At 39.4% G+C, this 10,240-nt stretch overlaps 1 long non-coding RNA gene and 1 pseudogene across 2 annotated transcripts in view; one reads left to right on the forward strand and one right to left on the reverse strand.

The window, feature by feature from the left end:
* LOC105517494 overlaps window positions 1-10,240 on the forward strand; it is a 208,895-nt gene that overhangs the window by 98,663 nt on the left and 99,992 nt on the right. The window lies entirely within an intron of this gene.
* On the reverse strand, window positions 436-787 carry LOC105517493 (annotated as a pseudogene). The gene has a single exon (XR_001002676.1). The product of XR_001002676.1 is annotated as a 40S ribosomal protein S21 pseudogene (transcript).

Here is a 10,240-nt window from a genome sequence, read left to right on the forward strand (position 1 = left end):
TTATTAAATAGGGAATCCTTTCCCCATTTCTTGTTTTTGTCAGGTTTGTCAAAGATCAGATGGCTGTAGATGTGTGGTATTATTTCTGAGGGCACTGTTCTGTTCCATTGGTCTCTTGCTTTTATATAAATACCATCATTATTGTTATATTTATAACTCATGTTTATGAGATAGAACTATGTTTATAAATGCCTTTACTCACTACTCACTATTGTTTTTGCTTTTTCTAATCTCACCACATCTTTCTGAGTTCAATTTCCTTTTTTACAGAGATCATGTTTTAATCATTATTTCAGTGCAGGTCTAAGAGTACAAACACTCTCATTTTTTTAAAAATTTAGTAATATCCCTTAACCATTTGAAGGTATTACTTCATTCTCTTCTTTGCTCTACTGTTGCTGATCAGTTCTTCACAATCTAACTGCTGTTAATTTGTAGATTTTTTTCCCACTATTTATTTATGACAAATATTCCACTTCCATGATTTTCTCCAGTCAAAAGTTCTTTGAGACGATGCCGTCGGCCTTGGCCAATCGGAGAATGGAATCATCTGACTCACCCATCCTACGAATGGCCCCGCAGATAGCATAAGTTTTAAACTGGCCGTTAAACCTGCCTGTGACCTTGTCAACCTCGGCCACGTTCATCTGGATGGATGTGTGGTCCTTGGCACCGATGATGCGGTTGCTAGCGGAGAATTTCCGCTGCACGTACAGGTCCGCGAACTCGCCGGCGTCGTTCTGCATCTCGAGGCTGAGCCTGCTGCCGCCACACCGCGCGCGCGAGAGAAAGCAATTTGTAGATTTTTTAAATTAGCTTTTACAAGTATATTCTCTTTGTCCTAGATGTTATGCAGTTCCACTTATTTAGTCTAAGTGTGAATTTATTTTTCATTCAACTTAGAATTTACTAATTCAATTAATCTAAGGACTTACAACTTTCTTTGGTTTTTAAAAAATTCTTCACCATTGTCTCTTCAAGTATTACTTCTCTCACATTCCATTTGCTCCTTCTGGAATTCCTATTAGATTCATGCTAGCTGTTCTCATTCTATCCACCGTATCATAACTTAGCCATTTTTAAAATCTCTTTCTTTCTGATTCATTCTGTATAATTTTCCTCAGCATTGACTTTCGGTTCACTATTTCTGTTTTCAGCTTTGTCTAATTTGTTGATTAACTCATGCGCTGAGTTTTAAGTTTGGTATCTTATTTTATAATTTCTAGATTTATTTTATTCTTATAAAATTTATGCTTTTTTGTACGTGTAGTCTTATTTTTACCTACTGAGCTTTATTCTTTATTTCATATCTTTATTTTAACATCTTGAATTGATAGCTTTTTTCAGATTTTTCCCCTGATATCTTTAGATTTCAAGTATTTCTGTTTTTTGAGTTTATTGTTAATAAATTTGTTGGTGTATTTTAATATTTTTTTACTATGCACTTGTTTTTACAAGAAATACATTTTGTGGCCTGAGTTAAGGAGAGTCTCTCTGAAGTGATTTTGCATTTGCTAATGTGAGCCCTCCAGCATCTCACCAGGCTGGGCAAACTTTATGTTAAATTCTTATTCTGGGGATTTGAATACCAGAGAGGTAGTATAATGGCAGTCTCTCAACCTGTGCCTCATGCTGGCATAGGGTTTTTATTTTTCATGGAGATCTTTCTTTCTCCATGAAGATCTCCGGGCATAGAAAATCTTTGCAATGTTGACTAGCTGGATAGAGAAGAATTGGGGTGGGGTCATTTGAAAATTCTGAGTTTATGAAAATGTCTCAGTGTCAACATCCCACCTTGAGTGAGCCAAAAACCTGGTCTCCAAGCTCTGGGATTCTCACTTCCCAAGCCATTAGAATCTCCTTCCTCCCAAACCTTTTCTTTTCTTCCCTCCCTAGGCTCACCAGTTTCAGTTCCAGTGCCTACAGACACTGCCTTCAGTTCCCTCTTTATTTCTGGAATCTGTGATTTTACTTGCTTTCTTGTGTACACAGTTACATTTTTAACTTATTTTATTCAATGTTATTATTGCTTTATAGTATTAAGATTTCCATAATAACTTAGTCTATTCTGTAGCCAGAACCAGCAGGATCTGGAAAGATTCTAAAGCTAACTTGATATGAAGCTTGGGACCGAGGTTCATACATGTTCTTGGGAACTAACTGGGGCAGCCAAAAAGTTATTCTCTGGGTTCACGTCACAGGATTACTCATAGGTGATAATGCCTCTCAACTGCCAACTTTCAATGGTATCTAAGAGGTTCCTGACTTTTGCTCATTCTGTACTCTAAGGCAGTGTTTTCCAGATCATGTTTGTGGAACATTAATCCTTAAAAAATCATTTTGTATTTACTTCAGTTTGGAAAATGATGGGTTAAACTAATTTTAACAAGTTTCTGTACTGCAGGATTTCTCAGAAAAGAAGAGGAAGGCACCTGCTTTAGCATCACTTCTGTGTAGAAAAGGAAGTAAGAAAGGCTCATGTCTAAGCATGAGCAGTAGATGGGGACATGGATCAAGAACGAGAAGGTCAGAGTATCTCTGAACCCAATACCAGAAAGAAGCAACAGAGATTGATTTTCAGGGCTGCCTCATCTGTTTGGTTCCAAGCATGTGCTTATCCTTCTAGCACAGACTCTCTTTAGTTTAGATATAATTTAAAGCAAACACTCCTACAATCTACATGATAGTGACTTACTAACTTACTGCTGTAATTAGTCCACCTTTTAAAGTTTGAATTCACCTCAGGCCAGATATCCTGTGAAAGAAGAGATGCAAAATAAGTTTCCTATTGCAATTGTCCGGACAATTTCATTTATGGTAATAGCTAAGCTATGACTACCATCCAGAAGCCATCATCAGCAACTTTACAGGGTCTTTACAATCTCACAACAACTCTGTGCATTTGGTTCTATAGTTAGACCCATTTTACAGATGAGAAAATTGAGACACAGAGCTACTAAGTATGACTTCCCTCTCTACTGCTTCCTTTCAATTAGCTTTTTACTATGGAAAAATAAAGTTTTAACAGATGAATGCTTGCTTGCTAGGCTCTGAATCTAATTTGTGATATCTGTCTTGAATAGAGGGCAAATGGTAGCTGTCATCTAACCACAGTTGGTAGTAAGACTCCCACTCCTTTGAGGTTTAGATATCCTAGGCTCTAGACTTGTCTAACACATGATGGTGGGCAACCTTCACTTCACCTTCTTAGATCCATTTTTCTCATCTGTTAAACGGGGATTCATAGTACTAGCATGTCTGCCTCACAGGATTGTCCTGGTCTTTAAGTGAAATAATAGAAGCTCATTGTAAATGGCAAGGCACTATGCAAAATGTAAGATACTACTACTGTTTATAGAACACAGCTTTGTTTTTCTTCTACTTCTGATGCATATCTGAAGTTAAGATCATGGTCCTGATGAGGACAGTGAACTTGGTGTCTGGGTTAAAGATGAGAGTGGCAGCTGGTTCCCAGGTGGTCCAGGATGTCAGTGAGGTGATAGAACATTCCACGCCCTTTTCAGTCCCAGGATCAGTGTTGGGAGCTATCTTCAGGGAAGCTGCTCTCTCCTGGATTTGCTGATTATATTTTTAAACTAAATACTAATATCTGTCACCCCAAAATGTTTTCATGAGGATTCATGAGTAATCAGAAAGGTATGTTTCAAGGAATGTTGCTATTTTTATTATTTTTTCTCTTCCAGACAATCTCAAGTGTCTTTACAATTAGAAAATACATTTTTGAAAAGGCATATTGTACTTAACTCTGTTTATAAAAGGAGATCTAAACAAGTCTGCTTGTTCTAAATCTGCCTAACGACTCGGGTAATAAATATTTCTGTATTTGTTTTTGGAGCCCATCTGAGTCGTCAAACGTGTTTGATTTAGGCTTAGTTCCCTTGGAACAAATGATGGCTGCATTTCCTTTTCCTTTGACCACTATCGTGTTTTTCCAAGAACACCAGCATTCTCCGTGAAGGCCCCCCCAGACCTCAGTACTAGCTTGTTCACTTCTCTGGAAGTGTTGTGTCTCATGTTAACAAAACAGATGGGAAAGTCTGGGGTTATGAGAAAAGACAAATTCTGCCCTGAGTTGTGTTGGTCCATTCATTCCCTCACTCAGTGATCCAGACATGCAGCAAATGCATATTCAGTAATTGCCATGGGTCAGCTGAGAATGAGAGACAGGGTCTCTGCTGTTATGGACCCTGTATTCCAGTGAGGAGGAAGACGTTAAGCAGATGATCACTCATATGGTTTATTTTTTAATTAGGAAACTTTCATATGCCATTTGCAGTTTCTGTTGCATGCAGCTCCCTGGGAAGAAGTGGAAAACATAATTGAATATTTATCAGAGGTACTTGATCATAGGAGTAGGTGTGTGAGGGTAAGGATCATTTACTTTTTTGAGAGTTATTCCATTGGTAGAGGTCAAAAAGTTGTAAGCTATTTCATGGGAAGAAGAGTAAGTAAATTACATTATGTTTCAGTTTAGAGAAGGGAATTGGAAGTAGAAAGTACCTGAATTTTTCTCTTGAGAGTCAGGTTAAAAAAAGAATTGAATTTAAATTTCAGAAAGGATTGACTTAGACCTCTGGTTAGAGTATCTAGAAGCTGAGATTAGACTTCCATCAAGGGAGGCGTTGAGAATAAGACAGATCATGGGGTTTGATGGTGAGAATCACTGAGGGTAAGGAGTCGGGGGCTGGGCTCTGGGTTTCTGAGACCGTCTTAGGCCATTATTCTTCGCTGTTCTTCTCACTGTTCCGCCATTAGAACATGTTTAAATATATGTCTTGAGCTTCATCTAGTTGCGACACTCATTTCCTTTAACACTCACCACAGCTGAGTCTTGCATTTTGTCTTTCTTAGAAGTATTTGATTTTTTCACAACATTTTCCATTTTTATCTATTATGATCTATCTCTTCCTGTCATAGCCGGAAACATGATACCAGGATTAGGCAACTCTCCAATCGCTTTCTCTTGGGTAAAGTCTGAAACAGAATAACCCCAACCCATCTGTTATCTTTTCAACATTTTCTCATTTTCCCTATTATCACTTTCTAATTTTATGGGGGAAAAGGAATTCATCTCTTTTTTAACTTGATGTACTTATTTGAAGTCTTATTTGCATTGCACCAATTCAGCTAGATCTTTATAGGGTGATAAACTGTACACACAATTACATGGCACTTTTGGCTTTTAATTTTTGTCTAACTTGTCTTTTTAATTTTTGACTTTCTATTTTAATGGTGTGTTTTGTTTTGTTTTATAGGGGGTTATGTGGGATACAGTTACTGGCTTGATTTCTAAAGGTCTGTTTATTCCAGTAACATTAGTTTTCTGTTTAAAGTCATAAATTAAAAAAAAAAAAGTAATGAATTTAGATTTTACTCTTAGGAGCCTGAAGAGTATAATTAATTGTCTGAAGAGTGGGAAATCAAACCAAAGGGAGATGTTTACTGAAGCTACATATAATGGAGGATGTTCCTAAAGAAGAAAGGCGTGCATTGGCCACTTCCTTTCCAGAAAGCAGCAAACAAGACCAGTCTTTGGAAAGTATGCATTTAGGACAGTACAGCTATTATCACATCCCTCATGCTGATGTGGTGACTAAGATGGAGAACTTGGGTGTTCATCACATGTCTCTTAAATCATCAAGCAGCCCAACTTCCTCAAACAGCTTGGGAAATGCTCTTCATTTCAGAAATAAAAACAATGGAAAATGAGTCCTGCCTGGGTAGGAAAAGTCCATACATTGCATTTTCATTGACCTCCTGGGCTCACTTTTTGTAGGGCTTTGTAATATGTAGAGGAGGTTTTTGAGCTACTAATACCTAAGACGGCTTTTGTTAACCAGCCACTCAATCTGAGAGTAACTAAGGGAAGCAGAGATCTCATTCCACTTTACCATTTTCAGTGAAATGCATCCCAGCAATATGAGTTAAGAAACAAGAAGATACTTTTGCACAGTCATTCAACTTCTAGAAGTTTCTAGAAGGAAATTGTCTTAGGGAAATAATATACAAATAAATCTCTCTTTACGTCATATTTATTTCTTTCAGTTACATTCTTCATTTTATTTTATTTTAATTAATTTATTTATTTGAAATGGCGTCTTGCTCTGTTGCCCAGGCTGGAGTGCAATGACGTGATCTCAGCTCACTGCAACCTCTGCTTCCCAGATTCAAGCGATTCTCCTACCTCAGCCTCCCGAGTAGCTGGAACTACAGGCACCTGCCACCATGCCCAGCTAATTTTTGTATTTTTAGTAGAGACGGGGTTTTACCATGTTGACCAGGATGGTCTCGATCTCTTGACCTTGTGATCCGCCAGCCTCAGCATCCCAAAGTGCTGGGATTACAGTCGTGAGTCATTGTGCCTGGCCTCTTCATTTTGACACTGGTTGTTACTATATATTGCATCAAGTTTCCACTGTGTCCCATTCTTTACAGGTGTTAACAAACACCTAAAGAGACAAAAATCCTAATTTGCCTTTGTTAAGCAACTTGAGTTTATAGATATGAATATGGTTGTGATTTACTAGGTAGACCATCACATTTGGGTTGTTCCTTTTTTGAAACCCTGGTCAGAAAAACAAGAAAGTATTTTATATATGCTGGAGTTTTTGTTTGTTTGTTTTTGAGACAGAGTCTTGCTCTGTTGTCCAGGCTGGAGTGCAGTGGCACAATCACAGCTCACACTGAAGCCTTGAAATCCTGGGCTCAAGCAATCCTCCTGTAGCTTCCACAAGCATGTGCCACTACAGCTGGCTATTTTTTAATTTTTTGTAGAAACAAGGTCTTAATATGTTGCCCAGGCTGGTCTCAAACTCCTGGCCTCAAGTAATCCTCCCACCTCAGCCTCCCTTAGTGTTGGGATTATAGGCATGAGCCACCATGCCTAGCCTGGAACTTTTATAACAAAGTCACAGAATATGATTTCAGAAAGTACAAGCTACTGTAGTTAATTTCTTCTGCATGAATTCAAAATTTCAGGGTTTTTTCCTCTGTAATTCTAGGAATTAACCTTGTAAAACAGTATATTTTAGGGAAATTTTGGTTAAAAAAAAAGAAAGAAAGTGTACCATGCATTTTGAGATGTTTTAAGTTTCCAGAAAATTTGGCTATTGTGTAGTTCTCATGAGAAAATGGTACCGTGGACTTCTGGGTGATAATTATTCTGACACAAAGCAGCAGTAGGCCTGAGCCCTCTTGCAAATGCAATGCCAGGTAGATTTTTTTTTTTTTTTTTTTAAGAAATAAAAAGTCAGTTTTAGCCACCTGCACATCTTCGGAAGTTGTGAAATGCTAGGACCTATAAAAACTGACTTCCCATTCTGGTTTCTAGGAAATGTTTTAGTTCTCATCAGAATAAGACTTTATGATCTCAGACCCTCTGTCTTCCACTTTCTCTTCCCCAACTGCATTCTCCCTTTGAAAAAAGTCCACTGGATTCTGAAGCTGCACAACTTCTCATGGCATATTTAGATGACTTCTTCTGCAACGTTCCTCACTCTTCCATTGTTTGCGCCTTTGAGGCTTCATTTAGAAGTGTAATGCTTGCAGGTACAGCCCCAATGAAAGAATTTGGGGCTTTCCAACTTTTCTTCCCTGTTGGCAGTTTAAGGGCAAAGAATTAAAGGAGTTAGGATGAAGGGTGGTTATTAGCTCATCTTACCAAATGATAGCTCTGAAGTATTTAATAACAATTGAGTTGCAGAGAAAGCATGGCTTCTCTATGGGCAAATCTACATGTTCACTTATTTTCCAGGACACCCAGCCTTACAGGCAAATGGTACATAGCTAAGGGAGAGAAAGTGTAGGGAAGGAATGAAAGGATTTTAAAGATTGACTGTTGCAAGCTTATTTCTAGTCATTTGATTTTCTAGAGTAGTGTAGTTTCTCAATTCTCTTCACGTGGGTAGTTGGGGGGAAATAAAATGAAATGTTTATGTTTGGAAATTAGGCAGTTACTTATTTTCTTCTTAATACTATACTTCTATTTTAGGAGAGTATGTGTGAGAGAGAAAAACCGAGAGAGGGAGAGGGAGACGGAGGGAGGGAGGAAGAGGGAGAGACTGTGACAGAGACAAAGGATGGAAGAAAGAATGAGAAAGAGGAAAGATAGGAGAATCAGAGAAGGGCAGACAGAATGAATCCTTGTTTTATTTTGGGGACAAACATTGCTCTCAAAGTTGCAGTTATACACACATACACGTACACACATACACGCACACATCTATAATTGACGGAGGTTTGAAAAGCATAGGCATAACAGAGTCTCAGAGACTGCATATATGTTCATGCTCTACGGAAGGAAGGGGAGATGAATGTACTTAGCTTGGCCAATGGAATGATGCAACTAACCAGTGGCAATAATAGTTTCTTATTGAGTAGGTCACAGAAAGACAGGAACTATGATCATTGTTCATAGGAGCCGATGGAGGCATCAATGCTCTGAACATTCTCTTCTTGTGATGATGAGAGCTCATATTTACTGAGCATACTGGATTCTATGCACTTGATATCAACCAACATCTAAATTTCAAAGCATTCCTCACCAGATCGGGGCTGGAGTTTTATTTATTTATTTATTTTTTGAGACGGAGTCTCTCTCTGTCACCCAGGCTACAGTGCAGTGGAGCCATCTCGGCTCACTGCAACCTCTGCCCCTCCAGGTTTAAGCGGTTCTCTGCCTCAGCCTCTGGAGTAGCTGGGATTACAGGCGCGTGCCACCACGCCTGGCTAATTTTCTTTTGTATTTTTAGTAGAGACGGGGTTTCACCATCTTGGCCAGGCTGGTCTTGAACTCCTGACCTCGTGATCTACCCCCCTCAGCCTCCCAAAGTGCTGGGATTACAGGTGTGAGCCACTGCGCCTGGCCGTGTTGGAGTTTTCTTTGATTTAAAGATGAGCTTTTTCCTCTTCTGGGGACGATGTCTAGAGGCACTCAGAATGGTCCAGTGTTTGACAAACCATCACAGGCTTTCCCACAATCCAGCTTCTCACTACACTTGGCTACCCAGAACCCGTGGTAGTAAAATTGTTTACCTTTACACCAAGAAGCTTGCAATAGCACCAAAATCTGTACTCAGCGTGTTCAAGGGTTTCATGCTGTGAGACCTAAAATCTTATGAGCTTGTCCAAAACACAGAAACATGTCAGCAGGGCCTGTGGTGGTTCCATGTGTGCTAACTGTGCTTGTGAAGGAATCAAGCATGCTTTCCTTATTGAGGAGCAGAAGATCATTGTCAAAAGTGTTGAAGGAACAAACACAGAGGCAGAAAGCTAAATTCAAACTAAAGCTTTTATGAGTAATAAAAATTAAGAGATCTAAAAAAAAATAAATATGAGGACACCGAGGCACAGAGAGGTTCATTAACTTACCCAGGGGTAGTCGGATGGTGGAGGTGGAGCTGTGAAACCTAACTGGTCAGGCCCTGGAGCTGAGCCCCACTCAGCTATGTTGCTGTGAACTTTGCTTCCTTATCTCAATTTTGCTATTTGCAGGAAGCCAAGACTTTTATTGTCCTTGACAACAGTTTTTTTATTTGCATCAAAACGCGACCTGTGTCCCAGAAGAAGTAATTTTCAGAGGACACCAAGTAACCATATCAAGATATTGTTGCCATTGAATGATAAAAGCAGATCATGCCTGTACTGCCTAACAAAGGGAAAACTTGTCCTTACCAGTTTAGGTCAGAAGAGAGCAGTGATAGAAAAATAGTGGCCATGGAGGGTATCTGAGAAAGAAAGACTATGTTCAGATGCAGAGGGGAATTTTGTGGCATGACATGTCATGCCCGATCCGGGCTGGGTTGCTAGGTGCTGCAGGACCAGGGGTGCAGGGGCCACAGGAACGACATGGCCCCCCGGGTCCTGCCCCACATGTGTACCCTCCTTGGCCCCAGAGAGGTAGCTTTTAAAAAGTTCTGCATTTAACTTTTTTTTTTTTTTTTGAGATGGAGTCTCACTCTGTCTCCCAGGCTAGAGTGCAGTGGCGTGATCATGGCCCCCCGGGTCCTGCCCCACATGTGTACCCTCCTTGGCCCCAGAGAGGTAGCTTTTAAAAAACTCTGCATTTAACTTTTTTTTTTTTTTTTAAATCCCAAGCATCCATTAAAATATACTCTGAACCACAGGTTCACTTCAACAAAATCAGCCTGGGTCTAGTAAACACCAGAGAGCAGATTTGAGATATTTATTGTACTCAGCAACAAGTATCTTATAGGGGAAA

The sequence above is a fragment of the Colobus angolensis genome, unplaced genomic scaffold, assembly GCF_000951035.1.
Source record: "Colobus angolensis palliatus isolate OR3802 unplaced genomic scaffold, Cang.pa_1.0 Scaffold300, whole genome shotgun sequence".
Taxonomy (NCBI): domain Eukaryota; kingdom Metazoa; phylum Chordata; class Mammalia; order Primates; family Cercopithecidae; genus Colobus; species Colobus angolensis.